This window comes from Sus scrofa, chromosome 7 (genome assembly GCF_054392235.1).
Source record: "Sus scrofa isolate SSC_HxYL_T2T_F1_AM1 chromosome 7, Sscrofa_HxYL_maternal_Yorkshire_Landrace_v2.0, whole genome shotgun sequence".
NCBI classification, from domain to species: domain Eukaryota; kingdom Metazoa; phylum Chordata; class Mammalia; order Artiodactyla; family Suidae; genus Sus; species Sus scrofa.
The window spans coordinates 14884101-14910896 of NC_139389.1; the positions used below are offsets into that span (position 1 = coordinate 14884101).

Consider the following 26796-nt stretch of genomic DNA (forward strand, 5'->3'; position numbering starts at 1 on the left):
ACACAACATTATAAATCACCTACACTTCAATTACATAACATAAAGAATTACATATAGATGCACACAGAAAGTGGCATTCAACATGAGTTAACTGGGACATGGATTACTTGGTTTGGAGAATACGTTCCCATTGATTATAGATCAGTATATATTACTATATAATTCAGGATATATACTATAGCATCTCCTTGCTTTGTAATCTTTGAGAGAAGACTGAACAGAATTTTGATAGAGATCTTGTCAAACCATTACTTAACATTTTGATTTCATGACTACAGCTCCCATTATCGCCAGTCAAGAGAGCTTTCCTTTCTCTAGGACTCAATGTGACTTTTAAATAATTTTAGTTACATTCAGCATCACAGAAGCTGGGCTTATGGAATCACAAAATTGCAGGATACAAAGGGGCCCTAGAGAATACTGTCTAAATTTATGGCATAGCTTTACTGGGTCAATTCTCACAGCTTTACAGCAATCCTCAGTTCCCTTGGGATTCAATGTAGTTTTTAAGAGTGGCGATTATTTCATTTCTTATACTTAGAATGTGGATTCTTTGAAATTAATTATGAAAAAAAAAACCTCAAGAAAACGTTATGGAAGTAAAGCAACTTGGTATTGTATAGAAATTTAAAGATTTTTCTAGTCAAATTATAAACCCAACATGTGAACTCTTCTATACACTTCATCACACACTGCTAATTAAACAGTTGCAATGATCAGAAACTCACCTTCATAAAGCTGCCTGTATAGTCAAATTGAATGGAGTGTTTCTTTGTGACTTTCACTGACTGATAGCAGTTTATAGAGCTTATTATTTTAGTCTGACTTGCATGCCTCCCCACCCCACTCCTCGCCTTGTCCATGACCCAAACAAACACACTGAGGCAATGTCTTTTCCAAGTATTTTTCTGGCTAAGCTGACAGTAAAGAGCTTCCTTTTCTTTCTCATTTCTAAGCTTGATGGATGAGAGTTCAGAGTACCCAGCAGCAGGAGGAGAATATAAAGTCTGTTCCAAAAGCAGAATCAGAGTTAGAGAGAGAAGGAGAAAGAGAATGAGAATACCCTGGCTCCAGTTCCCTCTGTAACTCGACCTGCTTCTCTATCTTTCTCACAGTTTGGTTCTGTGAGCCCCTAAGCCCCCTTGTTTACTTAAAATATTTCAAGCTACATTGCTGTCACGTACAAACATGATACTTGGTTGAGGAATAAGTCTAATTCATCCTCTTTAAGACAGCTCTTAAAATGTTTGAAAGCTATCATTAGAGAGATCATATTTTAATTGCCCATACTGGGGCACTTTTGAGAATAAGACAAAGCACTATATGCTGTAATGCCGAAAAAATAGCCATAAACTTGTCCTGTTCCAGCAAACTTATTGTTAGCTTTCCTACCCCTATTTTTTCTAGCCTACACATCTCTGATTCCTTCACACTTTGTTACAAATCATTGTTACAAATCCCCTTGCCACCCTGATAGGTATTCTTTGAATACTTGGCACTTTGTCAGTGTCTCTCTTAGAATGTGGAAGCCAGAATTGAATGCAGTGCTCAAGATTTGGTTGATGGGGGTAGCACATTACTTGGTTTGGAGAACACATTCTCATTAATCCCGCCGATGCAACCTCAAATTGAATCTCACTCTAGCTCTGGTCCTCACTCTTAAATAACACTTTACATTGTGCCTGGCAGGTGGTTGGTGCTTAAGAATGAATGAATGGCTCTTTTTTGGCTGGAAGTCAGCTATAATCCAATTTGCTTCTGAGGATTCAAATATGGGACTTCCTATTTCTCTGTGTTAAATTTCTTCTTGTTACTTTCAATCTGCTATGTTAGTTTATATCTCACAGTATCATCATTTCCCCCAACTTCTGTTCTTCAATACATTTAACAAGCATAGCATCTATGTATCATTATTATTGATGTTGATATAAACTTAGTGCTTCATTTATGCTGGTCCTTGTTTTAAGCATTTCAAGCATTTTAAACTCACTTAATATTCACAATAAAATTATTAAATGGATATTATAATTATTCTCATTTTATAAATGAAGAAATTAAGGTACAAAAAGATTAAGTAAACTCCTAAGGTCACAGAGCTAGTAAATGGCAGAACTAGTATTTAGAACCAGACAGTCTGGCTCCAGAATCTGTGTTCTTCCACATCTTTCTGTTCTCATCAAACTCATTGATTGCTAAGACATGGAACAGCACAGGGCCAAGGAGAGAGACCAGGACATCCCACGAGAGAATAGGTGTATAGCAAGTGCTCAATGGGTATGTCTCGTTCCATCAATTCCTACTCTACCTAACTGTATGATAATAAGTGTTTAAAAAGAAAATATCGTATGTTTTGTTGAAACCCAAATGCACTCTTCTAGTTTAAGTGGTTTAAGTGCTTACAAAACATCATTGTATTAATCCAATCTAGAGTTCTTTCTTGGACTCGTGTCACACTCTTAGTTTTTATCCTGTAGAATCAATCTCTCTTACTTCTGTCCTCTCTTCCTTCCTTCGATCCTTACTTCCCTCCTTTCTTCCTCTCTTCTTTCACTTCTTTTTAAAATTCTCTCCCTTTTCTCTGTTTTTCTTTTCTCTCCTTCCTTTCTTTTCCCCATTTTCTCTCTTAAAGAGAATTGCATTTGCCCGATTCTACTCTCCCCTGCTCCATGATTTCTTGAAGAGAGTAACATTTTCTCTAGAAATCTTCTGCTAGCTAGCCCAAGGATTTACAATAAAAAAATCTTGACATCTTTGACTTGACCTCTTGCAGAAATTTGAATTTATTTATAGATGCTAAATAATCTATAGTTTTCTCACCTGAGAAATTATAGTTATTAGCAAAATGTGCTACTAACCAGTGATCTGAACTAACCTAAAAATCCTTCTTTTGGTGAGCATAATTTCACTTTGAAAAATTTGTATCTCAACGCGGCCATTGTGAGAACAAATCAAAACACAGTACAATGATACTGATCAATCTCTGGTATACAGAAAGTGTACAGTGGTTACAAGGTTAATGGTTTCACAGATAACAAGACAATTATTTGAATAACTCCAAATCCACATATAAAAAGTGAGAAATAAAGTATACAAAACTCAGAAATACCTGATGCTATGGTCATCTTAGATCCAAGTCCTTTTGGAGGAAGAGAATGGCAGTCATATATGGAGGAGTAGCCATGGAAATGAGTTTATGCTAACACAGGGCTTCAAATTGATTTGGACAATCCTGAAAGAATTAAAATGAATCAATATACAAATAAAAATGGAAAACATCAGTCTTTACCAGCCCAGCTATTAGATGCCCAACAGCCTGCCATAGAGAAGGACAGAGCCAGTTACAAATATTGCCAGCTAAGAGATGAGTTTTTTCACCTCTCCACAAGGCTGAATAGAAGGAATTTAATTTGCCTGCTTGGCTCTTATGCAATGCCAGGTAACCGTAGAATAAAGAGGGCTTTGAGGGAGAAAGCCAGACTTCCCAAACACATTGCCGCAATCATATTCTCCTCTTGTCAGATGCCTGCAGACACAGGGACCAGCATGTCCCAGACCGTTTATTGCTATCACTCAGATTCGTAAGGCTCTGTCTCCCACAGAGATGGATGGGAGCTATAAAGGCTCCAACTGCTCTCCTTGTGAAAACTCCATGGTGAAATTCCATCAGACAGAAGCCAGCTCTCTGCTGAGTGAATTGAGCCTTTTATCAGTCAGATTTGTATACATTATAGAAAGAGCCAAAGAAGGGAGTTACTGTACACTTTGTATATTTTTAGTTCCCCAGGATTAGTTGCTATTGGACTTAATGTGAGGGGAAGAAAAGGAAAAATAAAAAAAAACTTCAGTCTTCTATGTATATTAGTAGCTTTTGGAGGTCTCCAAGTTTTGCTGGCCTTGCCTGCTTACTTTTTGGATATACTCTGGTAGCACAAAGAGCATGCTATCTGTTTCAAGTTCCAAATTTGACGCCTACTTCATTTTTTTTCAAATAATTTACTTATGAGGCCAGTGTGAAAGTATGAATACGAATACATGTATGCCCACACACTCACATTGAGCTGATTTTGCCCTCGAGATTCATTCTATTCAACAAAACAGCACAATAAAAACATTTTGGTTGGCAAAAATCAGCTGGGAAACCTTAGCAATCCTTTTACTTTCTTCATTGACTTTAATTTTTGCTGAAACAATTCCTTTGGGAAAATAAAAAAAAGCAAAAACAAGCAAACCTATAAAATATATGGATACGATAGATGTAGTATTCATGTCAGTAGATTTACAATAAAAAAAATCTTGACGTCTTTATGACTTGACCTCTTATAGAATTTTGGAAATAGAAATAATCCTTCTACCATGCTATTCAACCTCATAATTATTTTTATTTTTATTTTTTTTATAATTTTTTTTTTATTTTCCCACTGTATAGCAAGGGGGTCAGGTTATCCTTACATGTATACATTATAATTACATTTTCCCCCACCCTTTCTTCTGTCGCAACATGAGTATCTAGACAAAGTTCTCAATGCTATTCAGCAGGATCTCCTTGTAAATCTATTCTAAGTTGTGTCTGATAAGCCCAAGCTCCCGATCCCTCCCACTCCCTCCCCCTCCCATCAGGCAGCCACAAGTCTCTTCTCCAAGTCCATGATTTTCTTTTCTGAGGAGATGTTCATTTGTGCCATAGATTAGATTCCAGATATAAGTGATATCATATGGTATTTGTCTTTGTCTTTCTGGCTCATTTCACTCAGTATGAGAGTCTCTAGTTCCATCCATGTTGCTGCAAATGGCATTATGTCATTCTTTTTTATGGCTGAGTAGTATTCCATCGTGTATATATACCACCTCTTCCGAATCCAATCCTCTGTCAATGGACATTTGGGTTGTTTCCATGTCCTGGCTATTGTGAATAGTGCTGCAATGAACATGCGGGTGCACATGTCTCTTTTAAGTAGAGTTTTGTCCGGATAGATGCCCAAGAGTGGGATTGCAGGGTCATATGGAAGTTCTATGGATAGATTTCTAAGGTATCTCCAAACTGTTCTCCATAGTGGCTATACCAGTTTACATTCCCACCAACAGTGCAGGAGGGTTCCCTTTTCTCCACAGCCCCTCCAGCACTTGTTATTTGTGGATTTATTAATGATGGCCATTCTGACTGGTGTGAGGTGATATCTCATGGTAGTTTTGATTTGCATTTCTCTTATCATCAGCGATGTTGAGCATTTTTTTATGTGTTTGTTGGCCATCTGTATATCTTCTTTGGAGAAATGTCTATTCAGGTCTTTTGCCCATTTTTCCATTGATTGATTGGCTTTTTTGCTGTTGGGTTGTATAAGTTGTTTATATATTCTAGAGATTAAGCCCTTGTCGTCAACCTCATAATTATTTTTAATATCAGTCTTACTACTTCTCTTCCAACATCCTCTCAGTCATTCAGTGTTCCAATCATTCAATAAATATTTATTGAACATGTATTATGTGGCAGGTTTGTCCTGGGTGCTGGGAATATAATACTGAATAAGACAGGCATGACTCCTGCCCTCCTAACATAAAGGATTTTTTTGTTTTGTTTTGTCTTTTTGCCATTTCTAGGGCCACTACTGCAGCATATGGAAGTTCCCAGGCTAGGGGTCTAATCAGAGCTGTAGTTGCCGGCCTATGCCAGAGCCACAGCAACGCAGGATCAGAGCTGCGTTTGCGACCTACACCACAGCTCACGGCAATGCTGGATCCTTAACCCGCTGAGCAAGGCCTGCAGCCTCTTGGTTCCTAGTCTAACCACTGAGCCATGACAGGAACTCTGAAGATTTTCAATTAAAGAGATGATACAAGGGTCATTATCATAAAATTTCTCAAGCTAAGTTGTAAATACGATAACTAGGGAACAATGCCACATCTCTGGGAATAGGAGAGAAGGTAAGAAGATGAATATCATACAAATAAGATATTTAGCAAGACATTTATAGAGGCACTGCCTATATGACTTTCAAAACCTATACATGGAAGAGGAAGTCTTTCTTCCATCCTCCCTTTGTACTTCTCTAAGAGGAGGCAATATTAACAGATGAATCTGATTCTGGAAGTGAGGATGGTTTACATTTGCTCCTAAGTCACTTTGTATATTCTCTTCCAATTTTTTCTTTGAGGCACTGAATCAATAAGTTTCATCACAGTCTACTTCTTTGGGTTATGTTTTCAGGGTATTACAGTGAATATCCGTCTCTTTAGACCTAAGTAGCTTCAGGTGCATACAGTGTTTTCACTCACACAGGGCCCCAAGCTCAGAAAGGTCCTGAGCTTGTTTAACTCTCCACTGTTGTTGTCTTGAAACTTTTGGACAAGGGGCTCTACATTGTCATTTTGCACTGGAATTATGTAGCCATATCTGTTTTTTAGATTAGTGGACAACTAGTGGAAAGACGTGGATGTGGAGGGTTTGAGAGACTCTGCTGGGGTGCTTATTCTAAGCTGTACACTTAAGATTAATAGAGACCCAAGTTTGTTGTTGTTGTTGTTGTTTTAGGGCCGCACCCACGACCTATGGAAATTCCCAGGCTAGGGATCCAACCAGAGCTGCAGATGCTGGCCTACACCACAGCTGCAGCAACACGGGATGTGAGCCATGTCTGTGACCTACACCATAGCTCACAGCAATGCCAGATCCTTATCCCATTGAGTAAGGCCAGGGATCAAACCCACATCTTCATGGGTATTAGGTTTGTTACCACTGAGCCAAAGTGGGAACTCTGAGACCCAAGTTTTGGAAATGATTGCACTGGATAGTTTGTCATAGATACTCAAGAAATAATTCATTAAGCAATTACTTTCCTAATATTTGCTCAACAAAAAATTGTCTTTTTATGCACCAAATAAAGGTTAAAGGTTTTAACTCATTAATTACATTTGAGATCTTCGGCAATATTACTTTAAAGGGGCAGTGGAGAAGGCCTGACACATAATTATTAGTTATTTCTAACGATTCTTATGTAGTGGGCAATATATTAAATATTAACCTTTAATCAGAAAACCTGATTTCCTATGCAGGGTGTTTGTCTTATATGATCCACTTAAGCATTCTAACTATAAAACAAAGATAATAATACTCTGTTCCTGGTTGTTGAAGGATAAAATCATACAAATTAAAGTGCCTTTCAAAGCCTGTGCCACATAGTAGGCACTCAATGAATCATTGTGTTGGTTTGATATAATTATAGACCTTTACTTGGAAATAGAGATGGAATTCCACTGTATGAATCCATTGAGAAAAAAATGAGGTATTATGTTAGAGTTTAAAAGATTATATTTAAAATGTTTTCTCTCTTTTTTCTTAATGCTAACATTACTGCTATTGGATTCTTCTATTTACCCTATTACTATAATAGGAGTCTTCTCTTAAATGGCACTTACATTCTCTATACATCCAAGGATATAAATTCTTACACAAATTTCACTCAGATTCCAGGAATTTTATTTGCATAGGTAATCAGTTTCCAAAACAGAATTGAGTTAACTTGGCATCACCAGTTTGCCCCAAATAACTACTGTCATTCTTGCTAGAACTCATCCACTTAGGACTTTTGGGTTTCATCTGAGTTCTTTTCAGACCATTGCAAATCATTCCTGTATCAGAAAACAAATCATCAGTATTTGCTTTAACTACTGTCCTGTTAACCAACCCAGAAAATAAGTTTTTGATTTTTTTTTCATCTAAAAAGCAAAATTCAAATCAATTAAATTAGATTTGGTATAATTCTAAGAGGGAAGGCCGTCATTACAGTCAACTCGCTATTTGCTTTTCTTCTGACTTTGGAAGGTGACACATTAGGTTATCACTATTTTGGTGAATAACAGAAAATAAGATCCTGTCAGATATTACTGATGACTCCAGGTTCATGGACGCATTAATGCTAGTCTCAGGGGAAAGGGCAGTTAGGCATCTTTAAAGTAATAGCCGTGGTTATTATCTAAGAGCTTCTATTTAATGTGGCTGACAGCACATTTGATCATCACCATAGACCATAGTGACTGAGAAGTAAATTTCATAAATTGTAAAAGGTCTTTAAATATTTATTATGAAATATTTGGAAGGATTTTACAGAAGGTAAAACTGAGGTCTAGAGAATTTGAGAAACTTGCCCAGGGTTACATTTGGAGCCAGAGAATCAAGACTAAAACACAAGTATATCAGACAACAAGAGTGGTGCTCTTAACCCGAAGTATTATTACTCTGCCTCCCATTTTGCCACTTACCACCCGGCTCTGTACATCTGTTGACGTCCCTTCCCTGAAACTGAGAATGTAGGTAAGTGAACTCACCTGCAAGGCTTACCATAGGCAGAAGGGTACATGGACAGAGACTAGTTCCTTAAATATTATACTCTCAACCTTCATGTTCAGATAAGATGTTTTCTAAATGTCCTCACCCTAGAACTAGCCAAAAACACATTAATGCACATGCATGCTTATGCAAGCGTTATCTCCCAATTTTCTTCTTAAAAATGAGATGAGCTTCAGTTTAGACAATAAATACTTCCAAGATACAGAAACTTTGAAACATAATAGCATCATCTTGCTATTTAAGTAAATCAGTAATTTAGGAGTAAAAATCAATAATCATAACAGTATTTTAAAATCAATCTTTACTTCTTATGTTCTATACTTCTTAATAAACCATTTATAGCTGTGAGATTTACAAACACTCGTATAGTCAATTTCATTCTAAGAAAATGTTCCACATGTGAAAGATTCTTGGTTTGTATGTTGATGTTGGCCAAGTTAAAACCTCCACTGCCATCTGAATGATGTGAGTGCTTTCAAATCTGCTAACGTGGAGTTTGCACCTTACAGAAGAAAAGACATTTTAATAAGACTTATTTTATCTGCTGAAAGAAAATGAAATTTGCAGAGATATTTACTTTTTAACAGGGCTAGTGAGAAAGCTTTAGAAAGAAGATAAAAACAAAAAAGAGAACTCATTTCAATTGTGCCTTTCTTTTTCATATCTTGTTTTTCTGTGCCCCTCCTCCTTTTCTCTATAATTTTCTGCCCAGGCTGAAAGGTATAACATCCTTTTACATTCTTACGGGCCAATTCCCACAGCTTATGCTTCTTGCCAGCAAGTGAAAAGAGGTCAAGACAGAAGGCAGCAGAACACGCACTGGTTACTATGCCACACACACCAGAAAATCCCCAGGAAAACATTCAAGGCTCTATCCACATTCCCACTGAAAGTGCCACACTAGGGGAGAGAAGAGAGCCAGTATTGTGGTTGTTTAAACTGGGCGTCTATGAATCAAAATAACTTTCTGACCCTTTTATTAGCTCATGCTAGCGCATCCCCTTTCAAAAATATATAAAATTAGTTTTCTGGATTCAACACATAGATCACTTTATTTAAGCTTCTGTTCAAGTGTCACCACCTCAGAGTGGTCTTTGCAAAACACACTGTCTAAAATATACGCCCCATCACATTGTCTTAATAGCAGTGATCACTGCATGGCATTTATTTGTTTTCTTCTCCTTCTGGAATGTAGCCACCAGGAGGGTAGATTTGTCTAACTGACCACTGTACCACCAATGCCTAGAACAGTACCCATGGGTGACAGGGACTCACTAAATATTTGTTGAATTAATTAAATACTTGCAAAAACAAGCCAAACCATATGGAGCTGGCAGAAGTATATTGACATGCTATTTTCTAATGTCATTTGTTCTCACGTAATTCCACCTGAAGGAAACCTTTACAGAAAGGCCATCTTGAGTCCAAGTTTCCTGCATGTCTTTCTTCTGTTCTCTATGTAGTCAGCCCAAAGGATATTTGCGTTCAGGATGCAGAGAAATGCTATAGATAGAAATGATAATGTCCCCGCAACTTAAAAGAGCTGAGCATGTTTTGAAAGTGTTTTATGAACTGGAAACCTTTCTATGAGGTATTTCACTACAGCCCCATAAAACTTGACACCCTGCTGGAATTTCATCCTGTTAAATTTGGCAGTGTTTCCTTCCTCATGTAATGAGTTCAGTTCATGTTTTCATTTAAGTTCATACCCAGATACAAATCAGTGTCATTGCCACAGGCAACAATTCACGGAATTCCCAAGCACTGGGGGCTGAGGGACAGAGGGTTTAGACAAATGAATGCCAAATTCGCCTTTTCACATGGGGGCTCTGTGGCATTGACTGTCTTCTGTCCGCCTCAGCGCCAGGTCCCGTGAAGGCTGTTGGCTAAGTGGGCTTCTGGCTTCTATCTCAAGGCGAGCTCATCTTCTAAAGCCTCTCTGGATTTCCTGTAGTAATCCCTCTTTGTGTCCCTCTAAGAAAGAAACAATAATCACTGTTTTTTATTTTTTTATTTTTCCAAGAGGAAAGTTCAAGAGCACAAGTGATTTTCGTTAGGGATTCAATAAACGCTTTGGCAGGAATGAGGAAAGCAATGTGGAAAAGACCCAACTTTTATTCCAGTCGTGGGTTAAGGTGGATATTTTCATGTGAGGAAAATCAGGCATAGTCAATACTATAAGGAATGACCTCTGTCCTTGTCTAATACACCAGGCAACTAAATTCTAATATCTACTTGAGGGCTATTTTTTTAAACTGCCGTTATTGATAAACGACAGTTCTTACAACAAAAATGGTAACAATGACTTGTATATGAAAGTCCTTCACTGCCTATGTGGCATTTGTGCTGATTTGCATTGACTTTAGGACTTCCTGCAGGCAAGCACCTGGAGACTCTTTCCTAGAGGTACTGCTGAGCTCAGGACACAGCCATCATACTCCTTCAATAAGAGCGCTTCTTCAGCCAGGTCCTCCCTTCCCAAGCCAAGTTCTCAGACTTCAGAGAGCTGATTTGGAGGAGGCAAGGTTGGAAAATAGAGGAGTTAAAAGAAAGTTTAAAAAACCCACTTGACTTCTTTGTGTTCAAGAGAACAAGCAAATTTACATACACACACATTCATATTGTACTAGCTTTTCTGCCCGGCAACAAATTTGTAACTCAGAGCTTTCCTAATCACAGGACTGAGGCCATAGTAATAGGACCCCCAAATTTCAATACTGATAATCCCATCACTTTTCTTGATTCTAAGAAGGCAGACAACAGAGCCCAACCCTATCTGATGGTTGACATCCGTCTCTGGGAGATCTCTTTGTGGAATTCCTTCAGCAGATAAAAGGCTACATTATGGAGTGGGCCGTATTTTCTTTGTATGCACCATTTAGATGCCTAGTGATGACTGAAGAACTTGCTCTATTAAAAAACATTTTTTTCTATTCTCTCTTTAGGGAATTCTTATAAATTCTAATTTGGCCCCACTATTTAGAGATCAATGTACCATAATTTTTATATACAATTGCGTGTGTTCCAAATTGTGCCTTAACAGACTAAAATATGTACATAGATATTCTTTTTAATCTGATAGCCTTATATCAGTGTGATTCATTTATTAATTAGTTAATGTGTTAATTTAACAATTTTTTATTGAAAATTCACTAATCCCAGACATTGCTCTAGAAGCTGGACATTGTGAGAAAGCATAAATAATACAAGTTCCTTGGTTTATTTTAATAATGTGAGACTAATTGGGAAATAATCAGTATTAAAATAAACTGGACTTTGTGCAAGAGAAATGCATGAAAAAGCTGCTTCAGACCTTAAGGCATGTGGTTTAAGGCATATTCTCTATGTTATACATTCTATTTTGCGTAATGAAATAATTCTTAGAATTTTGAATTTATATTGATATTGTCACATCTAATCCACCATGCAGGAGGTGTCCTTGTTTTTAAAAATTGTGTTTAAAAAAGTATTTTTTCCTAAGACAGTCTTCCAGTAATGAACTGAATTCCTTTTATTAGGAAAATGTCATGCTTTGAGTAAAAAATTTCAAATCTTGCTAATCTTCTCTTATTAAAAAAGCATCCACAATGCTTTATGTGTAATAAAATACTGCCTTTTAGAAGACCAAAAAAAAAAAAGAGAAAATTATCAGGAGCTTTGATCTGGTATGACATCATTGTTCCTATCACAAGAAACTTGTTTAGGTCCAAGAATATAAACTCTTGTCTCCATTATCAATGTCACACCTACAGACACACACCTACAGAGACATTGGAAGGTGTAAGTTCACACCCTGGAGCTTCAGTTGAACAAACTGAATGATGGCTTCAGATAGCTGCAGAAAAGGAAAAAGAATGCATCACTCTGTGAAGAGCTACTCCAGAAACCACAGAATTTTCTTCTGCAACCAACAGAAAGCAGAAGCTGCCAGACTGGTCAGATATGCACTCAGTGATTTCAAGAAAGGAGATGAGAGAGAAGAGGCAACACTAGGCTAGGCTGTAGCAAGCGTTGTGAGGAGAACTGGGCAGAAGGAGGAAACAGCTGATGCCAAGTTGTCAGTAGAAAAGAAGGGTGACGCTTTTACAGAGCTAGAAGAGGTCAATAAATCACTACCCTTATCTTGCAAACAGAGCCTGTGACTTCAAAAATTAGCTCATTTATTCTGCACAATTAAATTTATTGAAGTGTGACAGAAAAGTTTAGCAGGCAGTGGAGCATAAAGCCAGCAGCAGCCAAAGCGAGCATGTGAGTGAATGACACAATTAGTTGATTTTCATTTTATTTATCAATATAATTATTGAATTGTATTTATCCTTTTTCACAGATTTCTACAATTATTACCACTTGGGCCTCTGGGGAGAGAATTAGTTCAAATTTTCAGCTGAAGTTAATGTGATTATAGAGCTGCTAATAAAAGGAAAGTTCTTTAAAGTGCTACCCAATCTTGTATTGAATGTCACTCCCATCACTGGGCTTAGAAATTCAGTCCCCTTACATGTGAAGGTGGTAAATTAAATTTGTGAATGTGGCAGATTCCCTAGGTAGGGACTGAGCTGGAGATGGCCAGCACCTGCCCTTCTTCTCTATGGGATTTGAAAGCATCTAGAGATTAGTCTTGTATTTAAAATTGGAGATGAAAACAATTTTTTTGGGGGGGAGGGTTGAAAATGATAAAAAAAAAAAAGACCCCTGGAAATATTCTTGTCCTTAATGGAATTTGGAAAAGAAAGAAGAGGAGTGTGACCAGAAGGCTTGCTTTTTTGTTTTATCTTCTCTGCTTCAGTACCTGGCATTCCACCATGTCTCTGAGAAATCCTGTCAAAAAGATAGAACAAATAGAAGTTAGTGAAACAGCATTCATATTCCTGAGGGAGATGGAGAGCAGCCTACCACAGTTTCTGGGAGACTAGTTTATCCCCCTGAAGCAGCAGCATCTGAGTATACCAGCTGTCTGGATCTGAATAGTCTTCTCCCAATGAATCAAAAGACTTTTGGGTGCTGATGTAACCCTTCACTGCAAGGTATGAAAAATAACTCATTTCCCACAGGGAACTCAATCTCATTCATCACCTACAGTCCTCTCAGTTAAATGTTGTCTTCGGCATCTCAGAGATGCTTAGTTTTTTTGATAAGATAGAGTGGAAATAACTCAAGTTAAACTTTTGATAGACCCCACCAAGTACACAGTTCCAAGGAAATCTATTAAAGCAGCGATTTTTAGGCTTAGAATCTCTAAGGATGTGGGATCTGGTTAAGATGAAGTTTCCCAAATTTCTCCAAGAGAGGAATTTGTCCCTCAACTTTAAATGAATAAACTATTCCTTTGCCATGGCCTTGGAATCAACTTCAAGAAGTCTTGAAAGTACTAAAGTAAATCATACTTGAATAGTGGAAGCTCTTCCAAAGAGAACCAATACTGTTCTCCATAAAGCTTGGAGAACTACTGACTCACTGGTGAGGATGAGAACACTACATTCTGACCCTATTATGGGCACCTAACATGAAAGCTAAGGCAGGATTATCATTGCTTATATCCAGTTATTGTTAATGTTCAGTAGTGCACAGAATAGCAGCTAATATGTATGGTGTCCATTATGGCCTAAAATCATTCTACATTTTTCTTTTTCTTCAACTCTCACATTTAATATCTCAGCAAGACCTATCCTGCATTGAAAATATGTCTCAAAGCCATCTTCTTCTTTCCATACCCACTAGTTAAAGTCCTTTATTCCTCACCCTGGAGGTCAGAGTGGCTGCTGCCGAGTGGGCGGGAGGCAATAGAAGTTCAAATCTGTGAGATAGCCAAGGACCAGGTCAAGTAGGGTCTTGTAAGCCTTCAGCTTTGGATTTTATTCTAGATGTGATGGGAAGTCACTCGAGTGTTGAGATGTCATGATCATCAAGATGATTCATCCTTTTAAAAGATTCATTCTGACAGCTAAATGGAACATAGGCTGTAAAATGTGTGTTAAAGTAAGTGCAATGTGAGATTCAATTCTCAAGTTACAGGACAAGATTTTAGAGAGGTGCCTAGCCTATTGTTAATTGCAAAACACACAGATATCCGAAGGGGAAGAGAAAGAGGTCTCTTCTTTTCTGACTCAGTCTTTTGCAATTCGTGGACTACTTCTGACATGATTATACCTAGTCTTTATGCCATTATAATGCAGTTTTTGGATACATACTTTGAGTTGTATTTCCAGTGATCATAAAGATTTGGTTATCTTTTTCTCCCTGTATTTTTTGAGTGTCTAGCCAGAGCTGCATAGTCAGATAAGGTGGAGTACCCACATAATTTGCGGGAGAATATTGTTTTACCTCCACAGAATTTCTGGTGGACATCATTCATAAACTTCTATCATCCTGGGCTATCAAGGTAGAAGTTCTTATTGGTTTCAGGCCATTCACTTTCTAGTCCATCCATTTTTTTTTTTAAATGGGGGAGCTGGGAGAGGAAAGAGGAGCTTAGAAATTTCATGGGTCATTGGAGAAAGGCCTGACTCACGTCTGTAATGGTTGGACCTTGTCATAAGAGCTCAGGGGTTAAAATTACCCACAGATGGAATAAATATGCCTCTCCTAAAGTGAAATAAAAAAGGTCAAATATTTCACTTCAAGTTAAAAAAGCAGAAAGAGATATGGAGTTTAGAAGTCTGTTTTGTACTGACCCAGTTGTACCAACGACCAGGGGCTATATGTCAATTTACATGTGTGCACAAGTTTCAAACACAGCTCTCAAGCTTTACATGGACAAGTTAAATAAACTCTAACAACCCTATTTTGAATGTAGTATTTCCCTAAATTTTTGCTTCTGTGGCAGATACTTTAACCTTGAGATTGTTCTTGGTTACATTCCAATTCAGACGCCCTTAATAATACCCAACACCAAATGTATATGTTGAAATTTCCAAGAAGTCACCATTTTCTTTTGTGTTGGATTCCCTGGAAATCTCTCATGGATTTAATGCACGTACTATAAAGTAACAGACTTTTGCATATTATTAGGACAACTGTTAAGTCCTGGGCTGGTATCTCTGCCCAAAGGATAGGTTATGACTTTATATATCAGGACACGAATCTTTTTAGTCTTCCTAGATTCCATCAGTATTAGATTTTAATAAAACACCATACCATAGGGTGCAGTATCGGCTTCTGGAAAAGTAGGGAGGGGATAGTTGATGGAACCCAGATGACAGAGAGTTAGCTTCCTCATGGAGTAAAACTTGGCCATTCGGAAATGGGAGATAGGATAGAGCAGGACAAACCAGTTTCCCCCTTCCTTTTCTACCCTGGGGATTACTCTGGGGTGAACTTTCTTTTTTTCTTTTTTCTTTTTAGGGTCGCACCTGGGGCATATGGAAGTTCCCAGGCTTGAGCTTAGCTGGATCCTTAACCTGCTAAGCAAGGCCAGGGATCAAATTCACATCCCCATGGATAAGTCAGGTTCTTAACCCTCTAAGCCACAGCAGGATCTCCTAAACTTTCTTATAAACCGTGTATAGAACCCCCATGTGCAGAATTGACAATTCTGCTTTGCAAGCTACTATGGCTTGTTATTCAATGGTAATACATTCCATTCCATTTTACCTTGCTTTCCTTATCTTCTGCTCTCACATTCACAAAGTGTTAGCATCAATTCCTTGTCTCAGTATCTTCCTTCTAGAGGACTCAAGCTAAGATACAGTTTTCTGTAGATGTGGAGGAGGAAAGCAGCTCAATCACCTTAACACAGCCATTAGGATTCTTAGCCCTGCATGGGCCTCAGAATGGTTGGTTTTTAGTAATGCAGTCCCTCTGACCACCTGTCTGCCCAAGCTAACCCAAGACCTACCAAGTTTCTAACAGTGGAGCACTCACAGATTTCAAATCTCCTCCAATAAATCTGATGTGATCATAAGTTGCCTTTAGTCTTGAGAACCAACTACTTGGACCTCTGAAAAATTAAGGAAAATAGAAATGGGGCTTAAGGAGACCAGGAGATTGTTACATTCTTTCCCCCAGTAGATCCAGCCAGCTAGATAGGCTTTAGAAGTTTAGACTGAAATGCAAAAATACCTAAGAAAACAACATAAATCCTTAATGGAGTAATGTACCGTGTAATACAAATGTAATAAAAACTAAATCGAAAATATAATAAATTAATTTCACTTGCCTTTCTGACTTGAGAAATCCAAAGAAGTGACTTTGGAAACTAGAGCGTGTCTCACAATTTTTCAGGCTAGGTTCCCATTCCACTCTCCACTGTGATGACAATTACGGGACAAAGGATGAGTTGCCATAAAAACTTGAATGTAGAAGAGGGTAAGGCCAGAATGGAGAAAAGTGGTAGCAAATTGGAGGGTGAGACCCTTCCTTATTTCACTTTGGGTCTGGAGTTGGCTTGGATGCCCCATGTCCTTAGTAGAGCCTCTGATAGCCACAACCACTGGGATTAATTTGACTTCTGACCCACAAGTTGTAGACCTCTCATAAGGATAGGCAGACTGACTAGCAGTAAACATTTATTTTTATCCCACTACCTAAGGGATTAAGAGAAAGAAATCTGGGTAACTTTTATGTGTCTGGGTTTCTTCTTTTGTGAGCTATAGAGACAAATTGGAACTTTGGTATAATAGAAACAAAACCTGGTATTAGATAAAATCATTCACCTTGGAGTCTAAGATGAAGTATTTTCATAGAGGTCATCATGTTGACAAGACTCCACTAGAATATATTCCTAGGAGTTCCTGTTGTGGCTCAGTGGTTAATGAATCCGACTAGGAACCATGAGGTTGCGGGTTCGATCCCTGGCCTTGCTCAGTGGGTTAAGGATCCAGCGTTGCCATAAGCTGTGGTATAGGTTGCAGATGTGGCTCGGATCCTGCGTTGCTGTGGCTCTGGTGTAGGCTGGCGACTACAGCCTTGATTAGACCCCTAGCCTGGGAACTTCCATATGCCGCAAGAGCAGCCCTAGAAAAGGCAAAAAGACAAAAAAAAAAAAAAAAAAGAATATATTCATATTTTAGGGTATTAAAAAAGTAGGGGTTAATGAGAACCCAGGAAATAGCTTGAGTATAGGAAATGCAATGGATCGCTTCTTGGCCTTTTGGCTAAGATCAAGTGTAGGAAATACAATGGAATTACTATACATAATGTGATTGCATGACTACTATGCCATATATACTTTTCTATGCATTTCACATGTTTTCAATCATTTAATCACTGATGCAATCCTGTGATAAAGGTATTATAGTCCTAATTTTATAGATGAAGAATAAAGGTAGGTTGGTTAGTTAAATGTTGGATTTGGAATTCAACATCAAAGCACGTTTTCTTCCTTTTATGATATAAGGACTATGGGATTTTTTTTTTTTAATTTTTAATTTTTTTTTTTTTTTTTTGCCATTTCTTGGGCCGCTCCCACGGCATATGGAGATTCCCAGGCTAGGGGTCTAATCAGAGCTGTAGCTGCCAGCCTAACCACCAGAGCCACAGCAGTGCAGGATCCGAGCCACGTCTGCGACCTACACCACAGTTCACGGCAACGCCGGATCGTTTGTTAACCCACTGAGCAAGGCCAGGGATCGAACCCGCAACCTCATGGTTCCTAGTCGGATTCATTAACCACTGCGCCATGACAGGAACTCCAGGACTATGGGATTATTTTAAATGTTAGATAAATTTTGACAGCTTAAGTTATACATAAAATGGTGTAATTAAGTAAATTCCTTAATTTAGAAGTCTGGTAAAAGAGGTTTTTGCAGAGGGGGGTGTTATTTGCTTTGGTTCGGGTTTTTTTTTGTTTGTTTTACAGACTATCAGATAGTAGATTTGCTCCTCATGCAGGAAAAAGCAAATTGGAGAATGCATTCAATCTTCCTAGAGTCACTTTCAGTCTTTTATCCTGGCCAACTTTAATACCCAACTGTAAATGGCTGTTCTCCTTGTCCAACTAAAATTAGCTTTGTTTTCATCGTGTTATGAAAAAGCTGTTAGATATTAATTAGGCTAAGAAAGTAGGAGACAGATCATTTAAAAATGAAGAGACTTTCTCCACCAAGAAACTGTGCAGCAGACATGACATCATCACCAGTGCTGAAGCACACCAATTGTAACAGCTCAGAGTGTAAACTTAGAGTGTAGTCTGAAGCACTTCCATTATTAATTATTAATCAGTCTTTGGACAGAGGGTTTCTCCACCCTCAGTGCTACTCTCTGTGGCATCAATTATAATTAACCATCACCTCCTCCTAGTGGTTCTCTGCACTTCCCCACTGAGACTACAATAGCCTGGCTTTCTTATTAGCAGACTTTCCTCTTATGGCTTTTACGCTAACAAAATACACTAGAAGATACAAAAATAAAATGTTTTATTCGAATCTTACAACTGATGATTAACAACTAAAACTTATTGAGCACGGAAGTGTAAATAGGCACGTTATATACATTTTCTTCTTCTGATTGCTCAGTCATCTATATGTTGGCATAAATAATTTTTCTTTCTCTTTTTTTCTTTTTTTTTTTTTTTTTTTTTTTTTTTTTTTTTTTTTTTTTTTTTTTTTTTAATTTTATTTTCCCACTGTACAGCAAGGGGGTCAGGTTATCCTTACATGTATACATTGCAATTACAGTTTTTCCCCCACCATTTCTTCTGTTGCAACATGAGTATCTAGACATAGTTCTCAATGCTATTCAGCGGGATCTCCTTATAAATCTATTCTACGTTGTGACTGATAAGCCCAAGCTCCCGATCCCTCCCACTCCCTCCCCCTCCCATCAGGCAACCACAAGTCTCTTCTCCAAGTCCATGATTGATTTTCTTTTCTGAGGAGATGTTCATTTGTGCTGGATATTAGATTCCAGTTATAAGTGATGTCATATGGTATTTGTCTTTGTCTTTCTGGCTCATTTCACTCAGTATGAGATTCTCTAGTTCCATCCATGTTGCTGCAAATGGCATGATGTCATCCTTTTTTATGGCTGAGTAGTATTCCATCGTGTATATATACCACATCTTCCGAATCCAATCCTCTGTCGATGGACATTTGGATTGTTTCCATGTCCTGGCTATTGTGAATAGTGCTGCAATGAACATGCGGGTGCACGTGTCTCTTTTAAGTAGAGCTTTGTCCGGATAGATGCCCAAGAGTGGGATTGCAGGGTCATATGGAAGTTCTATGTATAGATTTCTAAGGTATCTCCAAACTGTTCTCCATAGTGGCTGTACCAGTTTACATTCCCACCAGCAGTGCAGGAGGGTTCCCTTTTCTCCACAGCCCCTCCAGCACTTGTTATTTGTGGATTTATGAATGATGGCCATTCTGACTGGTGTGAGGTGGTATCTCATGGTAGTTTTGATTTGCATTTCTCTTATAATCAGCGATGTTGAGCATTTTTTCATGTGTTTGTTGGCCATCTGTATATCTTCTTTGGAGAAATGTCTATTCAGGTCTTTTGCCCATTTTTCCATTGATTGATTGGTTTTTTTGCTGTTGAGTTGTATAAGTTGCTTGTATATTCTAGAGATTAAGCCCTTGTCAGTTGCATCATTTGAAACTATTTTGAATCTTCTAGGTAGCTACTATCATGGCAACTTCTTCATTATTGTTGGTCTAAGACTTCATAGTTCATAAAGTCTCTAAGACTGTCTTCTAGATCTCATCCATCTCTTGAAATTCTTTTCCAAAAATTATAACTAGGTTACGCCTTGGTATCATAAACTATTAAACTTAATACAAATTTCTCTGTGGTATTAATAAGGAAAATACCTCATCAAGGCTATATATTTTATAATAATGATTCCAACATCATTTTGTGGGCAATGGCGCCAAAATTATTTTGAAAAAAAAAGACTTTCTGAATCGTAGTTATAGTCACTGAAAAGTGTCTGGCATTTTTATTATCCTGGTCTTCTGTCTTATTCACAGCTAACAAATTTTAATTCTCGAAATAAAATCACTCTAGTGTGATTATGAACATCAGGAAAAGCTATATTTTCTCACTTCCACACATAAAACTCCAGAGACTAAAATGAAGGGTCTTTTGGAAACTCTAACATCGTCACTAGCTCAGAACTTTACAGCTTTACCTTTTCTCAAAGAATCTATAACTAAGATTTTCAAACACAATTTTCCCTAATTATTGAGAATTAGGTTGGAAATTTTTGTTGTCCATCATCTCAGAGTAATAAATCTATGACTTTAAACATGAAACCCCAAATCATCCAAATGCATTCATTTAATTTATTTTTTCTGTAGTAATACATGCTTTGCTTATAAAGAAAATTCCAGATTAAGCTATTTAACAGATTATTGAAAAATCTGTTCCCGCTAACATTGTTTTTGCATGTTCTGTGTGCCTATTATAAGAAACAGAGTAAAACAGGCACCGAATCTAAAAGAATAGTTAATGAGAGGAAAATAAATTTAGAACTTGACAGGTACTTTATTATCAGCATATAATACATGACAAAATTAAAACTCTTATCAAGGCCTACTCACTGGGAAAATCTAAATTTATTGTAATTGTTGAAGCAACTGCTTTTACCCCAAATGGACAGGGGTTTAGTTTCATTTTCATGCTTACTATAAACGTGTCCATCTCTTCGTCACCAGTGATAAATGCTACTGACTTGAATCGAGTGACATATAATTTGAAATAAGAATAATGTCCTACACTTGTATATACTTTTTACAAAACACTTTTAAACATTTTTCTAGGTCTTATCCCTATGAGTTAAATTGATTTATGTTAGACTGCTTTGCCCATATTATAGAAAATAAAACTAACAGGGTTACTAAGTGATGTGCCACAGGTCTCAAAGTTCGTATGTAGCAGTTCAAGATTACAGCCCTCTTTACCTGCACCTCGGCCCAAGCAGCAGCCTGTCCTCTGCAGAACAGGTAGCTCCTCCAGGTACTAAAAATGCACAAAGATATCGATTCTCACCTTTGAGAATCTACATCCCAACTCGGTTGCAGAACTAATCTAGGCTAAGTCACCTGATAGCTTTCTCTTTCTGTTATCTCTTGTGTACCTGCCTTCATTTAAGGCAAGCAATACCATCCAAACTCAGGCCATGGTCCACAACACTTCAAGCAAATTGACCTGTTAAAAGAATTAGTTCATATGTACTTCTTTAGAAGCACAGGAATTGGATTTATGCCTTATATTTTTCAGCCAACAGTGGATTAAAAATGGCTGTGCCCTTTCCAAAAGTTCCAACCTTAAAACAAGGGAACTTCTTTGGCTTCAAAGTCACCTTCAGTCACCAACTGTTTTGTCTGAACAGTTAAATAAATATAAAGTTGAATTTGGGTTTTGCATGATTCATTGAACTGTTCTCCCAAAAGTTTGATTTTTTTTTTACATGAAACATATCCAAATGAAGAAAAATATTAAAATTTAAAATTGGCACAAGGCTGCCAGACCTCCAGAGATTTACTTAAATTTCTGAGTTAAAACATTATTTCTTGAAGATTACAAAATACTTCTTTGTCTTAGAAAAGCCCAATATAAATCTGTACTTTTACCTCTTTCCAGGCAATTCAAAGTCCTGAGAACATTTTAATTCCATTTATCCCCTCCTATGTTATATGCTATTATTATTACTATGTATTTCCATTCTGTATATTTTAAAATCACAGAAGGCACTGTATAATCAATACCAATTTAAGTCAGCTGTTTATTTACTCTTTTTGTTGCTCTCCATACCTGTTTTTATTTATTTATTTCATTTATTCATTCATTCATTGGCCCTGCCCACTGCATGTGGAAGTTCCCAGGCCAGAGATCAAACCCACGCCTCAGATATAACCAGAGCCACAGGAGTGACAAAACCAGATCCTTGTAATAAGAATAATGTCCTACTGAGCCAGGAGGAAACTCCATTCTTTTTTATTTTAATCTTCTATTTTATTGTGATAAGACACAACATGCAATATATTCTCTTAACAAATTTTGTGTTGATTCTAGGTACAGTGTTATACAGTAGATTGTTAAAGCTTATTTATCTTTTTTAAAAAAATTTTTATTTCCCCAATACATTATTTTTTTTCTACTGTACAACATGGTGACCCAGCTACACATACATGTATACATTCTTTTTTCTGACTTTATCATGACTTTATAAGTGACTAGACATAGTTCCCAGTGCTACACAGCAGGATCCCATTACTAATCCATTCCAAAGGCAATATTCTTATTTAAATGAAACTTAATGCCTAGTGATTAATAATTCCCCATCCCGGAGTTCCTATCCTGGCTCAGTGGTTAACAAATCCGACTAGGAACCATGAGGCTGCGGGTTCCATCCCTGGCCTTGCTCAGTGGGTTAAGGATCTGGTGTTGCCGTTAGCTGTGGTATAGGTTGCAGACGTGGCTCGGATCCCGCGTTGCTGCGGCTCTGGCGTAGGCCGGCGGCTACAGCTCTGATTGGACCCCTAGCCTGGGAACCTCCATATGCCGAGGGAGCGGCCCTAGAAATGGCAAAGAAAAAAGACCAAAAAAAAAAAAAAAAAAATTCCCCATCGCCACACTATCTCTCCCCTAGTAACCACCATTCCATGGTTTGATTTCATGAATTTGACTCTTTTAGAAATATGTATCTAGCTTTAGGAGAAAAAGAACTCTAAAAAAGCAAGCCTCTCTGGCTTTAATTCTTCTCCCTAGTTTTGACTCTGTAGTTCCTCACTATTTGTTTCCTTTCTAATGCATCAGGAAAATATATTTTATACTTTGTCCAGGTTTTTTAGTTAGTCTGAGAAGATGAGTTAGTCATAATTTCCTAATCTATCGTAAATAGAAGAGGAATTCTGTGTTGTTTTAAGAGAAAAGCAAACCAATATAATGATGTGTCTATGGTACTTGGGAGCTTTACATTTGTAGCTACAAAGGGATTGAGAAATGATCACTTAATTTAACTCTTGTTTTACAGGTGAGCAGAATAAGAGAGCTGGTTAGTTGATCAAAGATAGTTGAAGTATCTCATTCCCAGCCCAGTAATTTCCCCCTTTTATGAAAACTAATAGATAACTAGAAAAAAAAAATGATTGACATTCTCCTCACCCCTTTCCTCAGCATAAGGAAACGGATATAATATTATCATATAATTATATTGCAGGTAATAGAATAAGATATCATGGAAGAAATGGTGACATATATAGTACAAAGGCTCCAGCCATTTACTTAAATTAGATGAAGAAAGAACCACCTATGTGTTTTTTTCTTAAAAATGTCTAGGAAAGGCGATTCACTTAGGTATCTGCACTTTTTATTTGAGAACAATCGGGAAGCATTAAGTTCAACTTAACCACTACTGCTATAGCCAATTCTAATTTTTCACTCTCTTCTGAAAAGGAGAAATAGGGTGTTTTTTTTCTTCCACTGAATAATATCTCAAACACATGAAAACTATTTTTAGGCCAGCTCTCTGGAATCTTTGCTTTAGAACAATTGATTTTTAAATCCTTTATACACTTGGTTCTTTATACTGTATTTCTGTGTCAAGACTTGACAAACTATGTTCTTTTTTGTTGTCGTCACTGTTTGCTAAAATGACTTTGGAGCCACCATGTACAACTGTACATGATACTAACTAAATGAGTCTAGTGGTTCCCATTTATAAAACCCATGGTTCCTATATAGGATTTACAGACAACCCTTGGATTATGACCCTTTGAGTCATGCATAATCGTGGTTCTGTGCCCCCCTCCCAGGTGAGTCTCTCCTTTTGGGTTCTAAAATAAATTTCTTAGTCAGTCTCATAACTTGAGTCCAGTCAGCCTTCCTTCAACCCACCCTCCAAAAGACTGCCGGAAGAGTTTCCTGAAATGTGTATGTGCAACCAGAAAAAAGAGATAGTGCCCCCGGCTTTCTGCTGCCCTTCCCCAAATGTGTAAATGCAGGTGGGAGGGGCATGAGAAGGTGCAGCAGAAAGTAACAGCCAGAGAAGAATAGGAAACTTCCTATGTTTAAGTGTAACCCAGCACACACACATTGGTAGACAGTGGAAGCTTTACTAACTAAAAGCATTTAAGCTTAACCTCTGACCAAACCTTGACAGATACGCTATTGTATACACCCTAGAACTAGACTTAACTATAAAAACAGTGATTTTAGAAAAACTGAACAGAAACATCAGTGACTGTACTTTGTGGTCAGAGAAATTCCACAGGCTTATTCTGAGCAAGCCATAAAACAAGCAAACAAACAAAAAAAAATAAACAAGCAAAAAAGAAATAAAAGCCAAAGATGGATGGTATATCTCTGTTTCTATATAAAAGAACAGCAAGTTTCTACTTCCACTCCATTCTACGACTGTTTTTCTCTATTTGGAATTTGTGAGTAGCAGGTACAAGTGTTAGGATCAGGGGCACAGGCCTTTGGGAGTGCACTAATACTAATAACAAAATGGAAAAATGACAGTAAAAACTTACATGTACACATGATATATTTTTTTTTTAAGAAAAGGCCCTTTTGTTATTATAATTCCAGAACAGCAATAAAGACTACAGAGCCCAGGATTTCAAGTACTTCCCTGCTGGGTTAGTGACTTAATTTATTTCTTTAATTTGTTATAACCCTACAAAAAAAAGATATTCTTTGGAGACCTCAGTAGCCTGAGTTCTGCATGTATTATTTGCTGTAAGAGATTAATGAGGTAGCAGAGGCAATTTCTAATGGAGTCCCTTGGTTTTCATCTCCCTGCTACCCACCCTGCCTTCAAACTCAGTTGCCAGTTCAGCATTATGAATCTACTAAGTGCTCTTGGCATGTCTGATGAGGAAAGGGAGAGATAGTATAAACTGTAGGCTAAAAATATAAACACTCTTTCCTCCCTACCCTCCCCCTGCATCTGTTAGCTGCAGTGCAATAATTTTACTATCTCATCTCACATAAGACATGTTGTTCACATTTAGCTTGATATCTTCTATCTTCCGTGACTTTTAATCTGTGGTTTTGGATGTTTCCAGGGTCTCATTCATGTCCCATCTCTATATAGAATACCTAAACCCACCAGATTATGAAAGTCACCATTATTATCCTTCCTTGATAACATTATCTTTAGTATATTATAGAATTTTTGGTATTAAGCCATACTTTTAAATCATGATACCTGAAAGAAAAGTAAAATGTAGTTCAAAGCCCAGACATAAGAGTTTTATGTGTTATTTGTGAGTGTTTGAAGGGAAAGTTAAAGATAAGTCTGCTGATAATGAACCATAGGACTTTCTATTTCCATTCCAGAGAATACTCCTGTGGATTCCCCACTGGCTAATAGCACTACTAGCTCTGTAGAATAAGTGACAGTCAGGTGATAAGAGCCAAGAGAATTTTTTGACAAAAGCAGCATTTCTCATAACAGCTGCAGAAAGGCTGCCACAAAAGAAGATTTTGGAATTCAAAACTTTCTCTGACTCTCACTGCAAATTTAAATGGATACTGTGGCATAATGTAAATTGGGCCCTGGAAATTTTCCTTGGGTAGAAAAATGTTTACTACATGATATTCAGAGAAAAATAGAAAAATATGAATCTAAATGGTATGAACTCAAATTTGGAAAATAGCAGAAAGAAATACAAAACAAAACAGTATGAGTGTGTGTGTGTGTGTGTGTGTGTGTGTGTGTGTTTGAAAAGAGAATAAAATAATTAGACCAAAATATTAACAATGGGTATCAAGGAGTTCCCATTGTGGCTCAGCGGTAATCAAACTGATTAGTATATATGAGGACATGGGTTGGATCCCTGGCCTCGCAAAGTGGGTTAAGGATCTGGTGTTGCTGTGAGCTGTGGTGTAGGTTGCAAACGCAGCTTGGATCTGGCATTGCTGTGATCGTGGCTTAGGCCAGCAGCTCCAGCTCCCATTCAACTGGGAACCTCCATATGCTGCGCATGTGTGGCCCCTGAAAAAAATAAAAATAAGAGAGACAACAATGGGTGTTAAGATGATCTGTGATTATTTTAATGCTAATATTTTTAAAACATTTTTGTATTTACCAGAAAATACAGGAAAAAAATACTTTAAACATGTGTTAAGAAAGAAAAAAAATACTTCTAAGGAATAGAAATCTTAACTCGCTTACCATATTAACACTGTACCATCTACATTTGTGGCATCTTTCCATGAGTCATTTTTCTCTTCCACCAAAATTTTCATCTAGCTTTTTGGAGGTTGGAAAATGAAGGTACTAATAATTCAAATGATGTCAGTTAATACATAAGTTTATCAGAGTTAAGATTAATGAAAACTGCTGAGTGCTTTTTAAGGACAAGGTATCAGAGCTGGAAACCAAGTTTCCTGGATAGGAAAGGACTGATGATGACATTATGTACATGTAAGGTTAAAAAGGAGTGTTGGGTGGTAAAAACAAAATTTAAAAGAGAGAAAATAAGCAGGGAAAGTTAAATATGCACATCTCACATTAGAGGTAGGCGGTCTCTGAGGATTGACTGTCTATTCCTCTTGGAACA

At 37.4% G+C, this 26796-nt stretch overlaps 1 protein-coding gene and 1 pseudogene across 9 annotated transcripts in view; both read left to right on the forward strand.

The window, feature by feature from the left end:
* The window catches only part of LOC110261733 (uncharacterized), a 1083992-nt gene that overhangs the window by 721330 nt on the left and 335866 nt on the right, over positions 1-26796 (forward strand). The gene's annotated exons all lie outside the window — the stretch shown is intronic.
* Positions 17414-17578, forward strand: LOC146401207 (U2 spliceosomal RNA; annotated as a pseudogene).